This window comes from Phalangium opilio, unplaced genomic scaffold (genome assembly GCF_054372755.1).
Source record: "Phalangium opilio isolate 3A_F unplaced genomic scaffold, DU_Popi_V2 ptg000082l_1, whole genome shotgun sequence".
In the NCBI taxonomy this organism is placed as follows: Eukaryota; Metazoa; Arthropoda; class Arachnida; order Opiliones; family Phalangiidae; genus Phalangium; species Phalangium opilio.
The window spans coordinates 15,297,064-15,323,242 of NW_028324189.1; the positions used below are offsets into that span (position 1 = coordinate 15,297,064).

Sequence of the window (26,179 nt, forward strand, 5' to 3'; positions counted from 1 at the left end):
ACCAACCTATTGGTTAACAGCCGAACGCGCTAATCATTGAGCCACGGAAGCTCAGAAATTAATTGTTGTCACGTATTGTGGAAAAGTTTTGACTTTTTACGCTACATCTGAGACCCCACAACACCTCTCCCGGGTGGGCTCGTACCACCAACCTTTCGATTAACAGCTGAACGCGCTAACCATTGCGCCACGGAAGCCCAAAAATTCAATGTTCGACAGGTATTGTGGAAAAACCTTGACTTTTAACGTCACATCTGAGACGTCACAATACCGCTCCCGGATGGGCTCGAACCACCAACCGATTGGTTAACAGCCGAACGCGCTAACCATTGAGCCACGGAAGCCCAAAGTTAAATGCTCGTCAGGTATTGTGTAAAAACGTTGACTTTTTACGTCACATCTGAGACCTCACAACACCGCTCCCGGATGGGCTCGAACCACCAACCTATTGGTTAACAGCCGAACGCGCTAACCATTGAGCCACGGAAGCTCAGAAATTAAATGGTTGTCACGTATTGTGGAAAAGTTTTGACTTTTTACGCTACATCTGAGACCCCACAACACCTCTCCCGGGTGGGCTCGAACCTTCAACCTTTCGATTAACAGCTGAACGCGCTAATCATTGCGCCACGGAAGCCCAAAAATTGAGGTCTCAGATGTAACGTAAAATGTCAGAGTTTTTATCACAATACCTGACGAACATTTAATTTTTGGGCTTCCGTGGCGCAATGATTAGCGCGTTCAGCTGTTAATCGAAAGGTTGAAGGTTCGAGCCCACCCGGGAGAGGTGTTGTGGGGTCTCAGATGTAGCGTAAAAAGTCAAAACTTTTCCACAATACGTGACAACCATTTAATTTCTGAGCTTCCGTGGCTCAATGGTTAGCGCGTTCGGCTGTTAACCAATAGGTTGGTGGTTCGAGCCCATCCGGGAGCGGTGTTGTGAGGTCTCAGATGTGACGTAAAAAGTCAACGTTTTTACACAATACCTGACGAGCATTTAACTTTGGGCTTCCGTGGCTCAATGGTTAGCGCGTTCGGCTGTTAACCAATCGGTTGGTGGTTCGAGCCCATCCGGGAGCGGTATTGTGACGTCTCAGATGTGACGTTAAAAGTCAAGGTTTTTCCACAATACCTGTCGAACATTGAATTTTTGGGCTTCCGTGGCGCAATGGTTAGCGCGTTCAGCTGTTAATCGAAAGGTTGGTGGTACGAGCCCACCCGGGAGAGGTGTTGTGGGGTCTCAGATGTAGCGTAAAAAGTCAAAACTTTTCCACAATACGTGACAACAATTAATTTCTGAGCTTCCGTGGCTCAATGATTAGCGCGTTCGGCTGTTAACCAATAGGTTGGTGGTTCGAGCCCACCCGGGAGCGGTGTTGTGGGATCTCAAATGTAACGTAAAAATTCAAGGTTTTTCCACAATACCTGACGAACATTTAATTTTTGGGGTTCCTTGGGGCAATGGTTAGCGCGTTCGGCTGTTAACCGAAAGGTTGGTGGTTCGATGCCAACCGGGAGAGGTGTTGTAGGGTATCAGATATAACGTAATAAGTCATAACTTATCCACAATACCTGACGAACATTTAATTTTTGGGCTTCCGTGGCGCAATGATTAGCGCGTTCAGCTGTTAATCGAAAGGTTGAAGGTTCGAACCCACCCGGGAGAGGTGTTGTGGGGTCTCAGATGTAGCGTAAAAAGTCAAAACTTTTCCACAATACGTGACAACCATTTAATTTCTGAGCTTCCGTGGCTCAATGGTTAGCGCGTTCGGCTGTTAACCAATAGGTTGGTGGTTCGAGCCCATCCGGGAGCGGTGTTGTGAGGTCTCAGATGTGACGTAAAAAGTCAAGGTTTTTACACAATACCTGACGAGCATTTAACTTTGGGCTTCCGTGGCTCAATGGTTAGCGCGTTCGGCTGTTAACCAATAGGTTGGTGGTTCGAGCCCATCCGGGAGCGGTGTTGTGAGGTCTCAGATGTAACGTAAAATGTCAGAGTTTTTCCACAATACCTGACGAACATTTAATTTTTGGGTTTCCGTGACGCAATGATTAGCGCGTTCAGCTGTTAATCGAAAGGTTGAAGGTTCGAGCCCACCCGGGAGAGGTGTTGTGGGGTCTCAGATGTAGCGTAAAAAGTCAAAACTTATCCACAATACGTGACAACCATTTAATTTCTGAGCTTCCGTGGCTCAATGGTTAGCGCGTTCCGCTGTTAACCAATAGGTTGGTGGTTCGAGCCCATCCGGGAGCGGTATTGTGACGTCTCAGATGTGACGTTAAAGGTCAAGGTGTTTCCAAAATATCTGACGACCATTTAATTTTTGGGCTTCCGTGGCGCAATGGTTAGCGCGTTCGGCTGTTAACCAATAGGTTGGTGGTTCGGCCCCTGTTTGTCGTAGAGCCGAGATATTAAGCAAAATGTTCGTCAACTTTGGTATCGTCTCACTTATTTTTATTATGTTACTTATGATTTTTGCACTAAACTTTGGAGGCTCATAACTCTTGTTCTACAAGAGATACTGGGATCTCCTTTGGATATGTTATAGTACTCTTTGCTCCCCATACAAGGATACTTTAAACTTGAGGCTACCTCAATATCGTCGTCAACATACTTTTTGTCTCACTTATTGTTAGAAGGTTACTTTTGATTTTTGAAAATATACTTTGCAGGCTCGTAACTCTGTTTCTACTGGAGATACGGGGATGTCCTTTGAGTATGTTATAGACCAATTTGTCCCCCATCTAGCCATACTAAGAATTAGGGCTACGACAAACAGTAGTCGAGTAATTAAGCTAATCGTATACAAACAAACCCCTCCATAGGAAATACATTAGACTAAATTCTGGAGGCTCGTAACTCTGGTTCTACCAGAGATACGGGGATGTAAATAATGTGACCTTGACACAAATGTTCGGATAATTATAAAGGTCTTTGCATGTTCCAAACAAAAAAAAAAAATTCGTGGTTTCGAACCTGTGGCCTTCCGAGAGTGAGGCGGATGCGATAACCGCTACACTAAAGATATGTTATTATTTTTAATCGAAAGAACAGGGTCAAGTAATTAAGCAATACGTGAACAAACAAACCCCTCCATAGAAAATGCATTAGACTATATTTTGCAGGCTCGTAACTCTGTTTCTACTGGAGATACGGGGATGTCCTTTGAGTATGTTATAGTCCAATTTGTCCCCCATCTAACCATACTAAAAACATTGAGCTACGACAAACAGTAGTCGAGTAATTAAGCTAATCGTAAACAAACAAACCCCTCCATAGGAAATGCATTAGACTATACTTTGCAGGCCCATAACTCTGTGTCTACTAGAGATACGGGGATGTCCTTAGGATATGTTATAGTCCAAATTGTCCCCCATCTAACCATACTAAAAACATTGAGCTAGGACAAACAGGGTCCGAGATATTAAGCAAAATGTTCGTCAACTTTTGTATCGTCTCACTTATTTTTATTATGTTACTTATGATTTTTGCACTAAACTTTGGAGGCTCATAACTCTTGTTCTACAAGAGATACTGGGATCTCCTTTGGATATGTTATAGTACTCTTTGCTCCCCATACAAGGATACTTTAAACTTGAGGCTACCGCAATATCGTCGTCAACTTATTTTTTGTCTCACTTATTGTTAGAAGGTTACTTTTGATTTTTGAAAATAAATTTTGCAGGCTCGTAACTCTGTTTCTACTGGAGATACGGGGATGTCCTTTGAGTATGTTATAGACCAATTTGTCCTTCATCTAGCCATACCAAGAATTAGGGCTACGACAAACAGTAGTCGAGTAATTAAGCTAATCGTAAACAAACAAACCCCCTCCATAGGAAATACATTAGACTAAATTCTGGAGGCTCGTAACTCTGGTTCTACCAGAGATACGGGGATGTAAATAATGTGACCTTGACACAAATGTTCGGATAATTATAAAAAAAACCTTCGCGGTTTCGAACCTGTGGCCTTCCGGGAGTGAGGCGGATGCGATAACCGCTACACTAAAGATATGTTATTATTTTTAATCGAAAGAACAGGGTCAAGTAATTAAGCAATACGTGAAAAAACAAACCCCTCCATAGAAAATGCATTAGACTATACTTTGCAGGCTCCTAACTCTGTTTCTACTGGAGATACGGGGATGTCCTTAGGATATGTTATAGTCCAAATTGTCCCCCATCTAACCATACTAAAAACATTGAGCTACGACAAATATTGGCCGAGATATTAAGCAAAATGTTCGTCAACTTTGGTATCGTCTCACTTATTTTTATTATGTTACTTATGATTTTTGCACTAAACTTTGGAGGCTCATAACTCTTGTTCTACAAGAGATACTGGGATCTCCTTTGGATATGTTATAGTACTCTTTGCTCCCCATACAAGGATACTTTAAACTTGAGGCTACCTCAATATCGTCGTCAACTTATTTTTTGTCTCACTTATTGTTAGAAGGTTACTTTTGATTTTTGAAAATAAACTTTGCAGGCTCGTAACTCTGGTTCTACCAGAGATACGGGGATGTAAATAATGTGACCTTGACACAAATGTTCGGATAATTATAAAGGTCTTTGCATGTTCCAAGCAAAAAAAAAACTTCGCGGTTTCGAACCTGTGGCCTTCCGAGAGTGAGGCGGATGCGATAACCGCTACACTAAAGATATGTTATTATTTTTAATCGAAAGAACAGGGTCAAGTAATTAAGCAATACGTGAACAAACAAACCCCTCCATAGAAAATGCATTAGACTATACTTTGCAGGCTCGTAACTCTGTTTCTACTGGAGATACGGGGATGTCCTTTGAGTATGTTATAGTCCAATTTGTCCCCCATCTAACCATACTAACAACATTGAGCTACGACAAACAGCAGTCGAGTAATTAAGCTAATCGTAAACAAACAAACCCCTCCATAGGAAATGCATTAGACTATACTTTGCAGGCCCATAACTCTGTGTCTACTAGAGATACGGGGATGTCCTTAGGATATGTTATAGTCCAAATTGTCCCCCATCTAACCATACTAAAAACTTTGGGCTACGACAAACAGGGGCCGAGTACTTAAGCAAAACGTAACGAAACAAACCCCCTCCATAGGAAATGCATTAGACTAAATTCTGGAGGCTCGTAACTCTGGTTCTACCAGAGATACGGGGATGTAAATAATGTGACCTTGACACAAATGTTCGGATAATTATAAAAAAAAACTTCGCGGTTTCGAACCTGTGGCCTTCCGGGAGTGAGGCGGATGCGATAACCGCTACACTAAAGATATGTTATTATTTTTAATCGAAAGAACAGGGTCAAGTAATTAAGCAATACGTGAAAAAACAAACCCCTCCATAGAAAATGCATTAGACTATACTTTGCAGTCTCCTAACTCTGTTTCTACTGGAGATACGGGGATGTCCTTTAAGTATGTTATAGTCCAATTTGTCCCCCATCTAACCATACTAAAAATATTGAGCTACGACCAACAGGGGCCGAGTAATTAAGCTAAACGTAAACAAACAACCCGTCCATAGGAAATGCAGTAGACTATATTTTGCAGGCCCATAACTCTGTGTCTACTAGAGATACGGGGATGTCCTTAGGATATGTTATAGTCCAAATTGTCCCCCATCTAACCATACTAAAAACTTTGGGCTACGACAAACAGGGGCCGAGTACTTAAGCAAAACGTAACGAAACAAACCCCCTCCATAGGAAATGCATTAGACTATACTTTGCAGGCTCGTAAATCTGTTTCTACTGGAGATACGGGGATGTCCTTTGAGTATGTTATAGTCCAATTTGTCCCCCATCTAACCATACTACAAATAATGAGCTACGACAAACAAGGGCCGAGTAATTAAGCTAAACGTAAACAAACAACCCGTCCATAGGAAATGCATTAGACTATATTTTGCAGGCCCATAACTCTGTGTCTACTAGAGATACGGGGATGTCCTTAGGATATGTTATAGTCCAAATTGTCCCCATCTAACCATACTAAAAACTTTGGGCTACGACAAACAGGGGCCGAGTACTTAAGCAAAACGTAACGAAACAAACCCCCTCCATAGGAAATGCATTAGACTATAGTTTGCAGGCTCGTAACTCTGTTTCTATTGGAGATACGGGGATGTCCTTTGAGTATGTTATAGACCAATTTGTCCCCCATCTAACCATACTAAAAACATTGAGCTACGACAAACAGGGGCCGAGTAATTAAGCTAAACGTAAACAAACAACCCGTCCATAGCAAATGCATTAGACTATACTTTGTTAGTATGGTTAGATGGGGGACAATTTGGACTATAACATATCCTAAGGACATCCCCGTATCTCTAGTAGACACAGAGTTATGGGCCTGCAAAATATAGTCTACTGCATTTCCTATGGACGGGTTGTTTGTTTACGTTTAGCTTAATTACTCGGCCCCTGTTGGTCGTAGCTCAATATTTTTAGTATGGTTAGATGGGGGACAAATTGGACTATAACATACTTAAAGGACATCCCCGTATCTCCAGTAGAAACAGAGTTAGGAGCCTGCAAATTATAGTCTAATGCATTTTCTATGGAGGGGTTTGTTTTTTCACGTATTGCTTAATTACTTGACCCTGTTCTTTCGATTAAAAATAATAACATATCTTTAGTGTAGCGGTTATCGCATCCGCCTCACTCCCGGAAGGCCACAGGTTCGAAACCGCGAAGTTTTTTTTTATAATTATCCGAACATTTGTGTCAAGGTCACATTATTTACATCCTCGTATCTCTGGTAGAACCAGAGTTACGAGCCTCCAGAATTTAGTCTAATGTATTTCCTATGGAGGGGGTTTGTTTGTTTACGATTAGCTTAATTACTCGACTACTGTTTGTCGTAGCCCTAATTCTTGGTATGGCTAGATGAAGGACAAATTGGTCTATAACATACTCAAAGGACATCCCCGTATCTCCAGTAGAAACAGAGTTACGAGCCTGCAAAATTTATTTTCAAAAATCAAAAGTAACCTTCTAACAATAAGTGAGACAAAAAATAAGTTGACGACGATATTGCGGTAGCCTCAAGTTTAAAGTATCCTTGTATGGGGAGCAAAGAGTACTATAACATATCCAAAGGAGATCCCAGTATCTCTTGTAGAACAAGAGTTATGAGCCTCCAAAGTTTAGTGCAAAAATCATAAGTAACATAATAAAAATAAGTGAGACGATACAAAAGTTGACGAACATTTTGCTTAATATCTCGGACCCTGTTTGTCCTAGCTCAATGTTTTTAGTATGGTTAGATGGGGGACAATTTGGACTATAACATATCCTAAGGACATCCCCGTATCTCTAGTAGACACAGAGTTATGGGCCTGCAAAGTATAGTCTAATGCATTTGCTATGGACGGGTTGTTTGTTTACGTTTAGCTTAATTACTCGGCCCCTGTTTGTCGTAGCTCAATGTTTTTAGTATGGTTAGATGGGGGACAAATTGGACTATAACATACTCAAAGGACATCCCCGTATCTCCAATAGAAACAGAGTTACGAGCCTGCAAACTATAGTCTAATGCATTTCCTATGGAGGGGGTTTGTTTCGTTACGTTTTGCTTAAGTACTCGGCCCCTGTTTGTCGTAGCCCAAAGTTTTTAGTATGGTTAGATGGGGACAATTTGGACTATAACATATCCTAAGGACATCCCCGTATCTCTAGTAGACACAGAGTTATGGGCCTGCAAAATATAGTCTAATGCATTTCCTATGGACGGGTTGTTTGTTTACGTTTAGCTTAATTACTCGGCCCTTGTTTGTCGTAGCTCATTATTTGTAGTATGGTTAGATGGGGGACAAATTGGACTATAACATACTCAAAGGACATCCCCGTATCTCCAGTAGAAACAGATTTACGAGCCTGCAAAGTATAGTCTAATGCATTTCCTATGGAGGGGGTTTGTTTCGTTACGTTTTGCTTAAGTACTCGGCCCCTGTTTGTCGTAGCCCAAAGTTTTTAGTATGGTTAGATGGGGGACAATTTGGACTATAACATATCCTAAGGACATCCCCGTATCTCTAGTAGACACAGAGTTATGGGCCTGCAAAATATAGTCTACTGCATTTCCTATGGACGGGTTGTTTGTTTACGTTTAGCTTAATTACTCGGCCCCTGTTGGTCGTAGCTCAATATTTTTAGTATGGTTAGATGGGGGACAAATTGGACTATAACATACTTAAAGGACATCCCCGTATCTCCAGTAGAAACAGAGTTAGGAGCCTGCAAAGTATAGTCTAATGCATTTTCTATGGAGGGGTTTGTTTTTTCACGTATTGCTTAATTACTTGACCCTGTTCTTTCGATTAAAAATAATAACATATCTTTAGTGTAGCGGTTATCGCATCCGCCTCACTCCCGGAAGGCCACAGGTTCGAAACCGCGAAGTTTTTTTTTATAATTATCCGAACATTTGTGCCAAGGTCACATTATTTACATCCTCGTATCTCTGGTAGAACCAGAGTTACGAGCCTCCAGAATTTAGTCTAATGTATTTCCTATGGAGGGGGTTTGTTTGTTTACGATTAGCTTAATTACTCGACTACTGTTTGTCGTAGCCCTAATTCTTGGTATGGCTAGATGAAGGACAAATTGGTCTATAACATACTCAAAGGACATCCCCGTATCTCCAGTAGAAACAGAGTTACGAGCCTGCAAAATTTATTTTCAAAAATCAAAAGTAACCTTCTAACAATAAGTGAGACAAAAAATAAGTTGACGACGATATTGCGGTAGCCTCAAGTTTAAAGTATCCTTGTATGGGGAGCAAAGAGTACTATAACATATCCAAAGGAGATCCCAGTATCTCTTGTAGAACAAGAGTTATGAGCCTCCAAAGTTTAGTGCAAAAATCATAAGTAACATAATAAAAATAAGTGAGACGATACAAAAGTTGACGAACATTTTGCTTAATATCTCGGACCCTGTTTGTCCTAGCTCAATGTTTTTAGTATGGTTAGATGGGGGACAATTTGGACTATAACATATCCTAAGGACATCCCCGTATCTCTAGTAGACACAGAGTTATGGGCCTGCAAAGTATAGTCTAATGCATTTGCTATGGACGGGTTGTTTGTTTACGTTTAGCTTAATTACTCGGCCCCTGTTTGTCGTAGCTCAATGTTTTTAGTATGGTTAGATGGGGGACAAATTGGACTATAACATACTCAAAGGACATCCCCGTATCTCCAATAGAAACAGAGTTACGAGCCTGCAAACTATAGTCTAATGCATTTCCTATGGAGGGGGTTTGTTTCGTTACGTTTTGCTTAAGTACTCGGCCCCTGTTTGTCGTAGCCCAAAGTTTTTAGTATGGTTAGATGGGGACAATTTGGACTATAACATATCCTAAGGACATCCCCGTATCTCTAGTAGACACAGAGTTATGGGCCTGCAAAATATAGTCTAATGCATTTCCTATGGACGGGTTGTTTGTTTACGTTTAGCTTAATTACTCGGCCCTTGTTTGTCGTAGCTCATTATTTGTAGTATGGTTAGATGGGGGACAAATTGGACTATAACATACTCAAAGGACATCCCCGTATCTCCAGTAGAAACAGATTTACGAGCCTGCAAAGTATAGTCTAATGCATTTCCTATGGAGGGGGTTTGTTTCGTTACGTTTTGCTTAAGTACTCGGCCCCTGTTTGTCGTAGCCCAAAGTTTTTAGTATGGTTAGATGGGGGACAATTTGGACTATAACATATCCTAAGGACATCCCCGTATCTCTAGTAGACACAGAGTTATGGGCCTGCAAAATATAGTCTACTGCATTTCCTATGGACGGGTTGTTTGTTTACGTTTAGCTTAATTACTCGGCCCCTGTTGGTCGTAGCTCAATATTTTTAGTATGGTTAGATGTTGGACAAATTGGACTATAACATACTTAAAGGACATCCCCGTATCTCCAGTAGAAACAGAGTTAGGAGCCTGCAAAATATAGTCTAATGCATTTTCTATGGAGGGGTTTGTTTTTTCACGTATTGCTTAATTACTTGACCCTGTTCTTTCGATTAAAAATAATAACATATCTTTAGTGTAGCGGTTATCGCATCCGCCTCACTCCCGGAAGGCCACAGGTTCGAAACCGCGAAGTTTTTTTTTATAATTATCCGAACATTTGTGTCAAGGTCACATTATTTACATCCCCGTATCTCTGGTAGAACCAGAGTTACGAGCCTCCAGAATTTAGTCTAATGTATTTCCTATGGAGGGGGTTTGTTTGTTTACGATTAGCTTAATTACTCGACTACTGTTTGTCGTAGCCCTAATTCTTGGTATGGCTAGATGAAGGACAAATTGGTCTATAACATACTCAAAGGACATCCCCGTATCTCCAGTAGAAACAGAGTTACGAGCCTGCAAAATTTATTTTCAAAAATCAAAAGTAACCTTCTAACAATAAGTGAGACAAAAAATAAGTTGACGACGATATTGCGGTAGCCTCAAGTTTAAAGTATCCTTGTATGGGGAGCAAAGAGTACTATAACATATCCAAAGGAGATCCCAGTATCTCTTGTAGAACAAGAGTTATGAGCCTCCAAAGTTTAGTGCAAAAATCATAAGTAACATAATAAAAATAAGTGAGACGATACAAAAGTTGACGAACATTTTGCTTAATATCTCGGACCCTGTTTGTCCTAGCTCAATGTTTTTAGTATGGTTAGATGGGGGACAATTTGGACTATAACATATCCTAAGGACATCCCCGTATCTCTAGTAGACACAGAGTTATGGGCCTGCAAAATATAGTCTAATGCATTTCCTATGGACGGGTTGTTTGTTTACGTTTAGCTTAATTACTCGGCCCTTGTTTGTCGTAGCTCATTATTTGTAGTATGGTTAGATGGGGGACAAATTGGACTATAACATACTCAAAGGACATCCCCGTATCTCCAATAGAAACAGAGTTACGAGCCTGCAAACTATAGTCTAATGCATTTCCTATGGAGGGGGTTTGTTTCGTTACGTTTTGCTTAAGTACTCGGCCCCTGTTTGTCGTAGCCCAAAGTTTTTAGTATGGTTAGATGGGGACAATTTGGACTATAACATATCCTAAGGACATCCCCGTATCTCTAGTAGACACAGAGTTATGGGCCTGCAAAATATAGTCTAATGCATTTCCTATGGACGGGTTGTTTGTTTACGTTTAGCTTAATTACTCGGCCCTTGTTTGTCGTAGCTCATTATTTGTAGTATGGTTAGATGGGGGACAAATTGGACTATAACATACTCAAAGGACATCCCCGTATCTCCAGTAGAAACAGATTTACGAGCCTGCAAAGTATAGTCTAATGCATTTCCTATGGAGGGGGTTTGTTTCGTTACGTTTTGCTTAAGTACTCGGCCCCTGTTTGTCGTAGCCCAAAGTTTTTAGTATGGTTAGATGGGGGACAATTTGGACTATAACATATCCTAAGGACATCCCCGTATCTCTAGTAGACACAGAGTTATGGGCCTGCAAAATATAGTCTACTGCATTTCCTATGGACGGGTTGTTTGTTTACGTTTAGCTTAATTACTCGGCCCCTGTTGGTCGTAGCTCAATGTTTTTAGTATGGTTAGATGGGGGACAAATTGGACTATAACATACTCAAAGGACATCCCCGTATCTCCAGTAGAAACAGAGTTAGGAGCCTGCAAAGTATAGTCTAATGCATTTTCTATGGAGGGGTTTGTTTTTTCACGTATTGCTTAATTACTTGACCCTGTTCTTTCGATTAAAAATAATAACATATCTTTAGTGTAGCGGTTATCGCATCCGCCTCACTCCCGGAAGGCCACAGGTTCGAAACCGCGAAGTTTTTTTTTATAATTATCCGAACATTTGTGTCAAGGTCACATTATTTACATCCCCGTATCTCTGGTAGAACCAGAGTTACGAGCCTCCAGAATTTAGTCTAATGTATTTCCTATGGAGGGGGTTTGTTTGTCTACGATTAGCTTAATTACTCGACTACTGTTTGTCGTAGCCCTAATTCTTGGTATGGCTAGATGAAGGACAAATTGGTCTATAACATACTCAAAGGACATCCCCGTATCTCCAGTAGAAACAGAGTTACGAGCCTGCAAAATTTATTTTCAAAAATCAAAAGTAACCTTCTAACAATAAGTGAGACAAAAAATAAGTTGACGACGATATTGCGGTAGCCTCAAGTTTAAAGTATCCTTGTATGGGGAGCAAAGAGTACTATAACATATCCAAAGGAGATCCCAGTATCTCTTGTAGAACAAGAGTTATGAGCCTCCAAAGTTTAGTGCAAAAATCATAAGTAACATAATAAAAATAAGTGAGACGATACAAAAGTTGACGAACATTTTGCTTAATATCTCGGACCCTGTTTGTCCTAGCTCAATGTTTTTAGTATGGTTAGATGGGGGACAATTTGGACTATAACATATCCTAAGGACATCCCCGTATCTCTAGTAGACACAGAGTTATGGGCCTGCAAAATATAGTCTAATGCATTTCCTATGGACGGGTTGTTTGTTTACGTTTAGCTTAATTACTCGGCCCCTGTTGGTCGTAGCTCAATATTTTTAGTATGGTTAGATGGGGGACAAATTGGACTATAACATACTCAAAGGACATCCCCGTATCTCCAGTAGAAACAGAGTTAGGAGCCTGCAAAGTATAGTCTAATGCATTTTCTATGGAGGGGTTTGTTTTTTCACGTATTGCTTAATTACTTGACCCTGTTCTTTCGATTAAAAATAATAACATATCTTTAGTGTAGCGGTTATCGCATCCGCCTCACTCCCGGAAGGCCACAGGTTCGAAACCGCGAAGTTTTTTTTTATAATTATCCGAACATTTGTGTCAAGGTCACATTATTTACATCCCCGTATCTCTGGTAGAACCAGAGTTACGAGCCTCCAGAATTTAGTCTAATGTATTTCCTATGGAGGGGGTTTGTTTGTTTACGATTAGCTTAATTACTCGACTACTGTTTGTCGTAGCCCTAATTCTTGGTATGGCTAGATGAAGGACAAATTGGTCTATAACATACTCAAAGGACATCCCCGTATCTCCAGTAGAAACAGAGTTACGAGCCTGCAAAATTTATTTTCAAAAATCAAAAGTAACCTTCTAACAATAAGTGAGACAAAAAATAAGTTGACGACGATATTGCGGTAGCCTCAAGTTTAAAGTATCCTTGTATGGGGAGCAAAGAGTACTATAACATATCCAAAGGAGATCCCAGTATCTCTTGTAGAACAAGAGTTATGAGCCTCCAAAGTTTAGTGCAAAAATCATAAGTAACATAATAAAAATAAGTGAGACGATACAAAAGTTGACGAACATTTTGCTTAATATCTCGGACCCTGTTTGTCCTAGCTCAATGTTTTTAGTATGGTTAGATGGGGGACAATTTGGACTATAACATATCCTAAGGACATCCCCGTATCTCTAGTAGACACAGAGTTATGGGCCTGCAAAGTATAGTCTAATGCATTTGCTATGGACGGGTTGTTTGTTTACGTTTAGCTTAATTACTCGGCCCCTGTTTGTCGTAGCTCAATGTTTTTAGTATGGTTAGATGGGGGACAAATTGGACTATAACATACTCAAAGGACATCCCCGTATCTCCAATAGAAACAGAGTTACGAGCCTGCAAACTATAGTCTAATGCATTTCCTATGGAGGGGGTTTGTTTCGTTACGTTTTGCTTAAGTACTCGGCCCCTGTTTGTCGTAGCCCAAAGTTTTTAGTATGGTTAGATGGGGGACAATTTGGACTATAACATATCCTAAGGACATCCCCGTATCTCTAGTAGACACAGAGTTATGGGCCTGCAAAGTATAGTCTAATGCATTTCCTATGGAGGGGTTTGTTTGTTTACGATTAGCTTAATTACTCGACTACTGTTTGTCGTAGCTCAATGTTTTTAGTATGGTTAGATGGGGGACAAATTGGACTATAACATACTCAAAGGACATCCCCGTATCTCCAGTAGAAACAGAGTTACGAGCCTGCAAAATATAGTCTAATGCATTTTCTATGGAGGGGTTTGTTTGTTCACGTATTGCTTAATTACTTGACCCTGTTCTTTCGATTAAAAATAATAACATATCTTTAGTGTAGCGGTTATCGCATCCGCCTCACTCTCGGAAGGCCACAGGTTCGAAACCACGAATTTTTTTTTTTTTGTTTGGAACATGCAAAGACCTTTATAATTATCCGAACATTTGTGTCAAGGTCACATTATTTACATCCCCGTATCTCTGGTAGAACCAGAGTTACGAGCCTCCAGAATTTAGTCTAATGTATTTCCTATGGAGGGGTTTGTTTGTATACGATTAGCTTAATTACTCGACTACTGTTTGTCGTAGCCCTAATTCTTAGTATGGCTAGATGGGGGACAAATTGGTCTATAACATACTCAAAGGACATCCCCGTATCTCCAGTAGAAACAGAGTTACGAGCCTGCAAAGTATATTTTCAAAAATCAAAAGTAACCTTCTAACAATAAGTGAGACAAAAAGTATGTTGACGACGATATTGAGGTAGCCTCAAGTTTAAAGTATCCTTGTATGGGGAGCAAAGAGTACTATAACATATCCAAAGGAGATCCCAGTATCTCTTGTAGAACAAGAGTTATGAGCCTCCAAAGTTTAGTGCAAAAATCATAAGTAACATAATAAAAATAAGTGAGACGATACCAAAGTTGACGAACATTTTGCTTAATATCTCGGCTCTACGACAAACAGGGGCCGAACCACCAACCTATTGGTTAACAGCCGAACGCGCTAACCATTGCGCCACGGAAGCCCAAAAATTAAATGCTCGTCAGGTATTGTGTAAAAACCTTGACTTTTTACGTCACATCTGAGACCTCACAACACCGTTCCCGGATGGGCTCGAACCACTAACCTATAGGTTAACAGCCGAACGCGCTAACAATTGAGCCACGGAAGCTCAGAAATTAAATGGTTGTCACGTATTGTGGAAAAGTTATGACCTTTTACGCTACATCTGAGACCCCACAACACCTCTCCCGGGTGGGCTCGTACCACCAACCTTTCGATTAACAGCTGATCGCGCTAACCATTGCGCCACGGAAGCCCAAAAATTCAATGTTCGACAGGTATTGTGGAAAAACTCTGACATTTTATGTTACATTTGAGACGACACAACACCGCTCCCGGGAGGGCTCAAACCACCAGTCTTTTGAATAGCAGCTGAACGCGCTAACCATTGCGCCACGGAAGCCCAAAAATTAAATGGTCGTCAGGTATTTTGGAAACACCTTGACCTTTAACGTCACATCTGAGACGTCACAATACCGCTCCCGGATGGGCTCGAACCACCAACCTATTGGTTAACAGCGGAACGCGCTAACCATTGAGCCACGGAAGCTCAGAAATTAAATGGTTGTCACGTATTGTGGATAAGTTTTGACTTTTTACGCTACATCTGAGACCCCACAACACCTCTCCCGGGTGGGCTCGAACCTTCAACCTTTCGATTAACAGCTGAACGCGCTAATCATTGCGTCACGGAAACCCAAAAATTAAATGTTCGTCAGGTATTGTGGAAAAACTCTGACATTTTACGTTACATCTGAGACCTCACAACACCGCTCCCGGATGGGCTCGAACCACCAACCTATTGGTTAACAGCCGAACGCACTAACCATTGAGCCACGGAAGCCCAAAGTTAAATGCTCGTCAGGTATTGTGTAAAAACCTTGACTTTTTACGTCACATCTGAGACCTCACAACACCGCTCCCGGATGGGCTCGAACCACCAACCTATTGGTTAACAGCCGAACGCGCTAACCATTGAGCCACGGAAGCTCAGAAATTAAATGGTTGTCACGTATTGTGGAAAAGTTTTGACTTTTTACGCTACATCTGAGACCCCACAACACCTCTCCCGGGTGGGTTCGAACCTTCAACCTTTCGATTAACAGCTGAACGCGCTAATCATTGCGCCACGGAAGCCCAAAAATTAAATGTTCGTCAGGTATTGTGGAAAAACTCTGACATTTTACGTTACATCTGAGACCTCACAACACCGCTCCCGGATGGGCTCGAACCACCAACCCATTGGTTAACAGCCGAACGCGCTAACCATTGCGCCACGGAAGCCCAAAAATTAAATGGTCGTCAGGTGTTGTGGAAAAAACCTTGACTTTTTACGTCACATCTGAGACCTCACAACACCGCTCCCGGATGAGCTCGAACCACCAACCTATTGGTTAACAGCCGAACGCGCTAACCATTGAGCCACGGAAGCTCAGAAATTAAATGATTGTCAGGTATTGTGGATAAGTTTTGACTTTTTACGCTACATATGAGACCCTACAACACCTCTCCCGGGTGGGCTCGAACCTTCAACCTTTCGATTAACAGCCGAACGCGCTAACCATTGCCCCAAGGAACCCCAAAAATTAAATGTTCGTCAGGTATTGTGGAAAAACCTTGAATTTTTACGTTACATTTGAGATCCCACAACACCGCTCCCGGGTGGGCTCGAACCACCAACCTATTGGTTAACAGCCGAACGCGCTAATCATTGAGCCACGGAAGCTCAGAAATTAATTGTTGTCACGTATTGTGGAAAAGTTTTGACTTTTTACGCTACATCTGAGACCCCACAACACCTCTCCCGGGAGGGCTCAAACCACCAGTCTTTTGAATAGCAGCTGAACGCGATAACCATTGCGCCACGGAAGCCCAAAAATTAAATGGTCGTCAGGTATTTTGGAAAAACCTTGACTTTTAACGTCACATCTGAGACGTCACAATACCGCTCCCGGATGGGCTCGAACCACCAACCGATTGGTTAACAGCCGAACGCGCTAACCATTGAGCCACGGAAGCCCAAAGTTAAATGCTCGTCAGGTATTGTGTAAAAACGTTGACTTTTTACGTCACATCTGAGACCTCACAACACCGCTCCCGGATGGGCTCGAACCACCAACCTATTGGTTAACAGCCGAACGCGCTAACCATTGAGCCACGGAAGCTCAGAAATTAAATGGTTGTCACGTATTGTGGAAAAGTTTTGACTTTTTACGCTACATCTGAGACCCCACAACACCTCTCCCGGGTGGGCTCGAACCTTCAACCTTTCGATTAACAGCTGAACGCGCTAATCATTGCGCCACGGAAGCCCAAAAATTAAATGTTCGTCAGGTATTGTGATAAAAACTCTGACATTTTACGTTACATCTGAGACCTCACAACACCGCTCCCGGATGGGCTCGAGCCACACACCTATTGGTTAACAGCCGAACGCGCTAACCTTTGAGCCACGGAAGCTCAGAAATTAAATGGTTGTCAGGTATTGTGGATAAGTTATGACTTTTTACGTTACATCTGAGACCCTACAACACCTCTTCCGGTTGGGCTCGAACCACCAACCTTTCGGTAAACAGCCGAACGCGCTAACCATTGCGCCAAGAAAGCCCAATAATTTAATGGTCGTCAGGTATTGTGGCAAAACTTTGGCTTTCTACGGTACATTTGAGATCCCACACCAACCGCTCCCGGGTGGGCTCGAACCACCAACCTATTGGTTAACAGCCGAACGCGCTAACCATTGCCCCAAGGAACCAAAAAAATTAAATGTTCGTCAGGTATTGTGGAAAAACCTTGAATTTTTACGTTACATTTGAGATCCCACAACACCGCTCCCGGGTGGGCTCGAACCACCAACCTATTGGTTAACAGCCGAACGCGCTAATCATTGAGCCACGGAAGCTCAGAAATTAAATGGTTGTCACGTATTGTGGAAAAGTTTTGACTTTTTACGCTACATCTGAGACCCCACAACACCTCTCCCGGGTGGGCTCGTACCACCAACCTTTCGATTAACAGCTGAACGCGCTAACCATTGCGCCACGGAAGCCCAAAAGTTAAATGTTCGACAGGTATTGTGGAAAAACTCTGACATTTTATGTTACATTTGAGACCTCACAACACCGCTCCCGGATGGGCTCAAACCACCAACCTTTTGAATAGCAGCCGAACGCGCTAACCATTGCGCCACGGAAGCCCAAAAGCTAAATGCCCGTCAGGTATTGTGCAAAAACCATGACTTTTTACGTCACATCTGAGACCTCACAACACCGCTCCCGGATGGGCTCGAACCACCAACCTATTGGTTAACAGCCGAACGCGCTAACCATTGCGCCACGGAAGCCCAAAAGTTAAATGCTCGTCAGGTATTGTGCAAAAACCATGACTTTTTACGTCACATCTGAGACCTCACAACACCGCTCCCGGATGGGCTCGAACCACCAACCTATTGGTTAACAGCCGAACGCGCTAACCATTGAGCCACGGAAGCTCAGAAATTTAATGGTTGTCAGGTGTTGTGGAAAAACTTTGGCTTTCTACGTTACATTTGAGACCCCACAACACCTCTCCCGGGTGGGCTCGAACCACCAACCTTTCGATTAACAGCTGAACGCGCTAACCATTGCGCCACGGAATCCCAAAAATTAAATGCTCGTCAGGTATTGTGTAAAAACCTTGACTTTTTACGTCACATCTGAGACCTCACAACACCGCTCCCGGATGGGCTCGAACCACCAACCTATTGGTTAACAGCCGAACGCGCTAACCATTGCGCCACGGAAGCCCAAAAGTTAAATGCTCGTCAGGTATTATGTAAAAACCTTGACTTTTTACGTCACATCTGAGACCTCACAACACCGCTCCCGGATGGGGTCGAACCACCAACCTATTGGTTAACAGCCGAACGCGCTAACCATTGAGCCACAGAAGCTCAGAAATTAAATGGTTGGCAGGTATTGTGGAAAACCTTGACTTTTTACGTCACATCTGAGACCTCACAACACCGCTCCCGGATGGGCTCGAACCACCAATCTATTGGTTAAAAGCCGAACGTGCTAACCATTGCGCCACGGAAGCCCAAAAGTTAAATGGTCGTCAGGTATTGTGGGAAAACTTTGGCTTTCTACGTTACATTTGAGATCACACAACACTGCTCCCGGATGGGCTCGAACCACCAACCTATTGGTTAACAGCCGAACGCGCTAACCATTGATCCACGGAAGCTCAGAAATTAAATGGTCGTCAGGTATTGTGGAAAAACTTTGACTTTTTACGTCACATCTGAGACCTCACAACACCGCTCCCGGGTGGGCTCGAACCACCAACCTTTCGATTAACAGCTGAACGCGCTAACCATTGCAACACGGAAGCCCAAAAATTAAATGTTCGTCAGGTATTGTGGAAAAACTTTGGATTTTTACGTTACATCAGAGATCTCACAACACCGCTCCCGGGTGGGCTCGAACCACCAACCTTTCGATTAACAGCTGAACGCGCTAACCATTGCAACACGGTAGCCCAAAAATTAAATGTTCGTCAGGTATTGTGAAAGACTTTGGCTTTTTACGTTACATTTGAAACTTCACAACACCGCACCCGGGTGGGCCTGAATCACCAACCTTTTCTTTAACATCCGAACGCGCTAACCACGGAGCCAAAGAAGCCCAAAAATTAAATGGTCGTCAGGTATTGTGGAAAAACTTTGACTTTTTACGTTACATCTGAGATCTCACAACACCGCTCCCGGATGGGCTCGAACCACCAACCTTTCGATTGACTGTCGAACGCGCTAACCATTGAGCCATGGAAGCTCAGAAAATAAATGGCCGTCAGGTATTATGGAAAAACTTTGACTTTTTACGTCACATCTGAGACCTCACAACACCGCTCCCGGGTGGGCTCGAACCACCAACCTTTCGATTAACAGCTGAACGCGCTAACCATTGCAACACGGAAGCCCAAAAATTAAATGTTCGTCAGGTATTGTGGAAAAACTTTGACTTTTTACGTTACATCAGAGATCTCACAACACCGCTCCCGGGTGGCCTCGAAATAACAACCTTTCGATTAACAGCTGAACGCGCTAACCATTGCAACACGGAAGCCCAAAAATTAAATGTTCGTCAGGTATTGTGGAAAAACTTTGGCTTTTTACGTTACATTTGAAACTTCACAACACCGCACCCGGGTGGTCCCGAACCACCAACCTTTTGTTTAACATCCGAACGCGCTAACCATGGAGCCAAAGAAGCCCAAAAATTAAATGGTCGTCAGGTATTGTGGAAAAACTTTGACTTTTTAAGTTACATCTGAGATCTCACAACACCGCTCCCGGATGGGCTACAACCACCAACCTTTCGCTTAACAGCCGAACTTGCTAACCATTGAGCCATGGAAGCTCAGAAAATAAATGGCCGTCAGGTATTGTGGAAAAACTTTGGATTTTACAATACATCTAAGACCTCACAACACCGCTCCCGGATGGGCTCGAACCACCAACCTTTCGGTTAACAGCCGAACGCGCTAACCATTGCGCAACGGAAGCCCAAAAATTAAATGTTCGTCAGGTATTGTGGAAAAGCTTTGGATTTTTACGTTACATTTGAGATCTCACAACACCGCTCCCGGGTGGGCTCGAACCACCAACCTTTCGGTTAACAGCCGAACGCGCTAACCATTGAGCCTTGGAAGCCCAAAAATTAAATGTTCGTCAGGTATTGTGGAAAAACTTTGGATTTTTACGTTACATCTGAGATCTCACAACACCGCTCCCGGGTGGGCTCGAACCACCAACCTTTCGATTGACAGTCGATCGCGCTAACCATTGAGCCATGGAAGCTCAGAAAATAAATGGCCGTCAGGTATTGTGGAAAAACTTTGGATTTTTACGTTACATTTGAGATCTCACAACACCGCTCCCGGGTGGGCTCGAACCACCAACCTTTCGATTGACAGTCAAACGCGCTAACCATTGAGCCATGGAAGCTCACAAAATAAATGGCCGTCAGGTATTGTGGAAAAACTTTGGATTTTTACGTTACATTTGAGATCTCACAACACCGCTCCCGAGTGTGCTCGAACCACCAACCTTTCTTTTAACAGCTGAACGCGCTAACCATTGCGCAACGGAAGCCCCAAAAATTAAATGTTCGTCAGGTATTGTGGAAAAACTTTGAATTTTTACGTTACATTTGAGATCTCACAACACCGCTCCCGGGTGGGCTCGAAATACCAACCTTTCGATTAATAGCTGAACGCGCTAACCATTGCAACACGGAAGCCCAAAAATTAAATGTTCGTCAGGTATTGTGGAAAAACTTTGGCTTTTTACGTTACATTTGAAACTTCACAACACCGCACCCGGGTGGGCCCGAACCACCAACCTTTTTTTTAACATCCGAACGCGCTAACCATGGAGCCAAAGAAGCCCAAAAATTAAATGGTCGTCAGGTATTGTGGAAAAACTTTGACTTTTTAAGTTACATCTGAGATCTCACAACACCGCTCCCGGATGGGCTCGAACCACCAACCTTTCGGTTAACAGCCGAACGCGCTAACCATTGTGCAACTTAAGCCCAAAAATTAAATGTTCGTCAGGTATTGTGGAAAAACTTTGGATTTTTACGTTACATTTGAGATCTCACAACACCGCTCCCGAGTGTGCTCGAACCACCAACCTTTCTTTTAACAGCTGAACGCGCTAACCATTGCGCAACGGAAGCCCCAAAAATTAAATGTTCGTCAGGTATTGTGGAAAAACTTTGGATTTTTACGTTATATTTGAGATCTCACAACACCGCTCCCGAGTGGGCTCGAACCACCAACCTTTCTCTTAACAGCTGAACGCGCTAACCATTGCGCAACGGAAGCCCAAAAATTATATGTTCGTCAGGTATTGTGGAAAAACTTTGAATTTTTACGTTACATTTGAGATCTCACAACACCGCTCCCGGGTGGGCTCGAACCACCAACCTTTCGATTAACAGCTGAACGCGCTAACCATTGCAACACGGAAGCCCAAAAATTAAATGTTCGTCAGGTATTGTGGAAAAACTTTGGCTTTTTACGTTACATTTGAAACTTCACAACACCGCACCCGGGTGGGCCCGAACCACCAACCTTTTGTTTAACATCCGAACGCGCTAACCATGGAGCCAAAGAAGCCCAAAAATTAAATGGTCGTCAGGTATTGTGGAAAAACTTTGACTTTTTAAGTTACATCTGAGATCTCACAACACCGCTCCCGGATGGGCTCGAACCACCAACCTTTCGGTTAACAGCCGAACGCGCTAACCATTGCGCAACGGAAGCCCAAAAATTAAATGTTCGTCAGGTATTGTGGAAAAACTTTGGATTTTTACGTTACATTTGAGATCTCACAACACCGCTCCCGAGTGTGCTCGAACCACCAACCTTTCTTTTAACAGCTGAACGCGCTAACCATTGCGCAACGGAAGCCCCAAAAATTAAATGTTCGTCAGGTACTGTGGAAAAACTTTGGATTTTTACGTTACATTTGAGATCTCACAACACCGCTCCCGAGTGGGCTCGAACCACCAACCTTTCTCTTAACAGCTGAACGCGCTAACCATTGCGCAACGGAAGCCCAAAAATTATATGTTCGTCAGGTATTGTGGAAAAACTTTGAATTTTTACGTTACATTTGAGATCTCACAACACCGCTCCCGGGTGGGCTCGAACCACCAACCTTTCGGTTAACAGCCGAACGCGCTAACCATTGAGCCATGGAAGCTCAGAAAATAAATGGTCGTCAGGTATTGTTGAAAAACTTTGACTTTTTACGTTACATTTGAGATCTCACAACACCGCTCCCGGGTGGGCTCGAACCACCAACCTTTCGATTGACAGTCAAACGCGCTAACCATTGAGCCATGGAAGCTCACAAAATAAATGGCAGTCAGGTATTGTGGAAAAACTTTGGATTTTTACGTTACATTTGAGATCTCACAACACCGCTCCCGAGTGTGCTCGAACCACCAACCTTTCTTTTAACAGCTGAACGCGCTAACCATTGCGCAACGGAAGCCCCAAAAATTAAATGTTCGTCAGGTATTGTGGAAAAACTTTGGATTTTTACGTTACATTTGAGATCTCACAACACCGCTCCCGAGTGGGCTCGAACCACCAACCTTTCTCTTAACAGCTGAACGCGCTAACCATTGCGCAACGGAAGCCCAAAAATTATATGTTCGTCAGGTATTGTGGAAAAACTTTGAATTTTTACGTTACATTTGAGATCTCACAACACCGCTCCCGGGTGGGCTCGAACCACCAACCTTTCGGTTAACAGCCGAACGCGCTAACCATTGAGCCATGGAAGCTCAGAAAATAAATGGTCGTCAGGTATTGTTGAAAAACTTTGACTTTTTACGTCACATCTGAGACCTCACAACACCGCTCCCGGGTGGGCTCGAACCACCAACCTTTTGATTAACAGCTGAACGCGCTAAGCATTTCAACACGGAAGCCCAAAAATTAAATGTTCGTCAGGTATTGTGGAAAAACTTTGGATTTTTACGTTACATCAGAGATCTCACAACACCGCTCCCGGGTGGGCTCGAAATACCAACCTTTCGATTAACAGCTGAACGCGCTAACCATTGCAACACGGAAGCCCAAAAATTAAATGTTCGTCAGGTATTGTGGAAAAACTTTGGCTTTTTACGTTACATTTGAAACTTCACAACACCGCACCCGGGTGGGCCCGAACCACCAACCTTTTGTTTAACATCCGAACGCGCTAACCATGGAGCCAAAGAAGCCCAAAAATTAAATGGTCGTCAGGTATTGTGGAAAAACTTTGACTTTTTAAGTTACATCTGAGATCTCAGAACACCGCTCCCGGATGGGCTACAACCACCAACCTTTCGCTTAACAGCCGAACTTGCTAACCATTGAGCCATGGAAGCTCAGAAAATAAATGGCCGTCAGGTATTGTGGAAAAACTTTGGATTTTACAATACATCTAAGACCTCACAACACCGCTCCCGGATGGGCTCGAACCACCAACCTTTCGGTTAACAGCCGAACGCGCTAACCATTGCGCAACGGAAGCCCAAAAATTAAATGTTCGTCAGGTATTGTGGAAAAACTTTGGCTTTTTACGTTACATTTGAAACTTCACAACACCGCACCCGGGTGGGCCCGAACCACCAACCTTTTGTTTAACATCCGAACGCGCTAACCATGGAGCCAAAGAAGCCCAAAAATTAAATGGTCGTCAGGTATTGTGGAAAAACTTTGACTTTTTAAGTTACATCTGAGATCTCACAACACCGCTCCCGGATGGGCTCGAACCACCAACCTTTCGGTTAACAGCCGAACGCGCTAACCATTGCGCAACGGAAGCCCAAAAATTAAATGTTCGTCAGGTATTGTGGAAAAACTTTGGATTTTTACGTTACATTTGAGATCTCACAACACCGCTCCCGAGTGTGCTCGAACCACCAACCTTTCTTTTAACAGCTGAACGCGCTAACCATTGCGCAACGGAAGCCCCAAAAATTAAATGTTCGTCAGGTATTGTGGAAAAACTTTGGATTTTTACGTTACATTTGAGATCTCACAACACCGCTCCCGAGTGGGCTCGAACCACCAACCTTTCTCTTAACAGCTGAACGCGCTAACCATTGCGCAACGGAAGCCCAAAAATTATATGTTCGTCAGGTATTGTGGAAAAACTTTGAATTTTTACGTTACATTTGAGATCTCACAACACCGCTCCCGGGTGGGCTCGAACCACCAACCTTTCGGTTAACAGCCGAACGCGCTAACCATTGAGCCATGGAAGCTCAGAAAATAAATGGTCGTCAGGTATTGTTGAAAAACTTTGACTTTTTACGTCACATCTGAGACCTCACAACACCGCTCCCGGGTGGGCTCGAACCACCAACCTTTCGATTAACAGCTGAACGCGCTAAGCATTTCAACACGGAAGCCCAAAAATAAAATGTTCGTCAGGTATTGTGGAAAAACTTTGGATTTTTACGTTACATCAGAGATCTCACAACACCGCTCCCGGGTGGGCTCGAAATACCAACCTTTCGATTAACAGCTGAACGCGCTAACCATTGCAACACGGAAGCCCAAAAATTAAATGTTCGTCAGGTATTGTGGAAAAACTTTGGCTTTTTACGTTACATTTGAAACTTCACAACACCGCACCCGGGTGGGCCCGAACCACCAACCTTTTGTTTAACATCCGAACGCGCTAACCATGGAGCCAAAGAAGCCCAAAAATTAAATGGTCGTCAGGTATTGTGGAAAAACTTTGACTTTTTAAGTTACATCTGAGATCTCAGAACACCGCTCCCGGATGGGCTACAACCACCAACCTTTCGCTTAACAGCCGAACTTGCTAACCATTGAGCCATGGAAGCTCAGAAAATAAATGGCCGTCAGGTATTGTGGAAAAACTTTGGATTTTACAATACATCTAAGACCTCACAACACCGCTCCCGGATGGGCTCGAACCACCAACCTTTCGGTTAACAGCCGAACGCGCTAACCATTGCGCAACGGAAGCCCAAAAATTAAATGTTCGTCAGGTATTGTGGAAAAACTTTGGATTTTTACGTTACATTTGAGATCTCACAACACCGCTCCCGAGTGTGCTCGAACCACCAACCTTTCTTTTAACAGCTGAACGCGCTAACCATTGCGCAACGGAAGCCCCAAAAATTAAATGTTCGTCAGGTATTGTGGAAAAACTTTGGATTTTTACGTTACATTTGAGATCTCACAACACCGCTCCCGAGTGGGCTCGAACCACCAACCTTTCTCTTAACAGCTGAACGCGCTAACCATTGCGCAACGGAAGCCCAAAAATTATATGTTCGTCAGGTATTGTGGAAAAACTTTGAATTTTTACGTTACATTTGAGATCTCACAACACCGCTCCCGGGTGGGCTCGAACCACCAACCTTTCGGTTAACAGCCGAACGCGCTAACCATTGAGCCATGGAAGCTCAGAAAATAAATGGTCGTCAGGTATTGTTGAAAAACTTTGACTTTTTACGTCACATCTGAGACCTCACAACACCGCTCCCGGGTGGGCTCGAACCACCAACCTTTCGATTAACAGCTGAACGCGCTAAGCATTTCAACACGGAAGCCCAAAAATAAAATGTTCGTCAGGTATTGTGGAAAAACTTTGGATTTTTACGTTACATCAGAGATCTCACAACACCGCTCCCGGGTGGGCTCGAAATACCAACCTTTCGATTAACAGCTGAACGCGCTAACCATTGCAACACGGAAGCCCAAAAATTAAATGTTCGTCAGGTATTGTGGAAAAACTTTGGCTTTTTACGTTACATTTGAAACT

The 26,179-nt window shown here is 43.0% G+C and overlaps 5 non-coding genes across 5 annotated transcripts; all 5 read right to left on the reverse strand.

Moving 5' to 3' along the window:
* Positions 1–17,955: 17,955 nt before the first annotated feature.
* On the reverse strand, positions 17,956–18,028 carry TRNAS-GCU (transfer RNA serine (anticodon GCU)). Its single transcript has one exon. It is a non-coding gene; the product is annotated as a tRNA-Ser (tRNA).
* A 1,542-nt stretch (positions 18,029–19,570) lies between these two features.
* Positions 19,571–19,643, reverse strand: TRNAD-GUC (transfer RNA aspartic acid (anticodon GUC)). The gene has a single exon. It is a non-coding gene; the product is annotated as a tRNA-Asp (tRNA).
* Positions 19,644–20,598: 955 nt separating this feature from the next.
* Positions 20,599–20,671, reverse strand: TRNAD-GUC (transfer RNA aspartic acid (anticodon GUC)). The gene has a single exon. It is a non-coding gene; the product is annotated as a tRNA-Asp (tRNA).
* A 74-nt stretch (positions 20,672–20,745) lies between these two features.
* TRNAD-GUC (transfer RNA aspartic acid (anticodon GUC)) lies at positions 20,746–20,818 on the reverse strand. The gene has a single exon. It is a non-coding gene; the product is annotated as a tRNA-Asp (tRNA).
* Positions 20,819–22,659: 1,841 nt separating this feature from the next.
* Positions 22,660–22,732, reverse strand: TRNAD-GUC (transfer RNA aspartic acid (anticodon GUC)). Its single transcript has one exon. It is a non-coding gene; the product is annotated as a tRNA-Asp (tRNA).
* Positions 22,733–26,179: the final 3,447 nt, after the last annotated feature.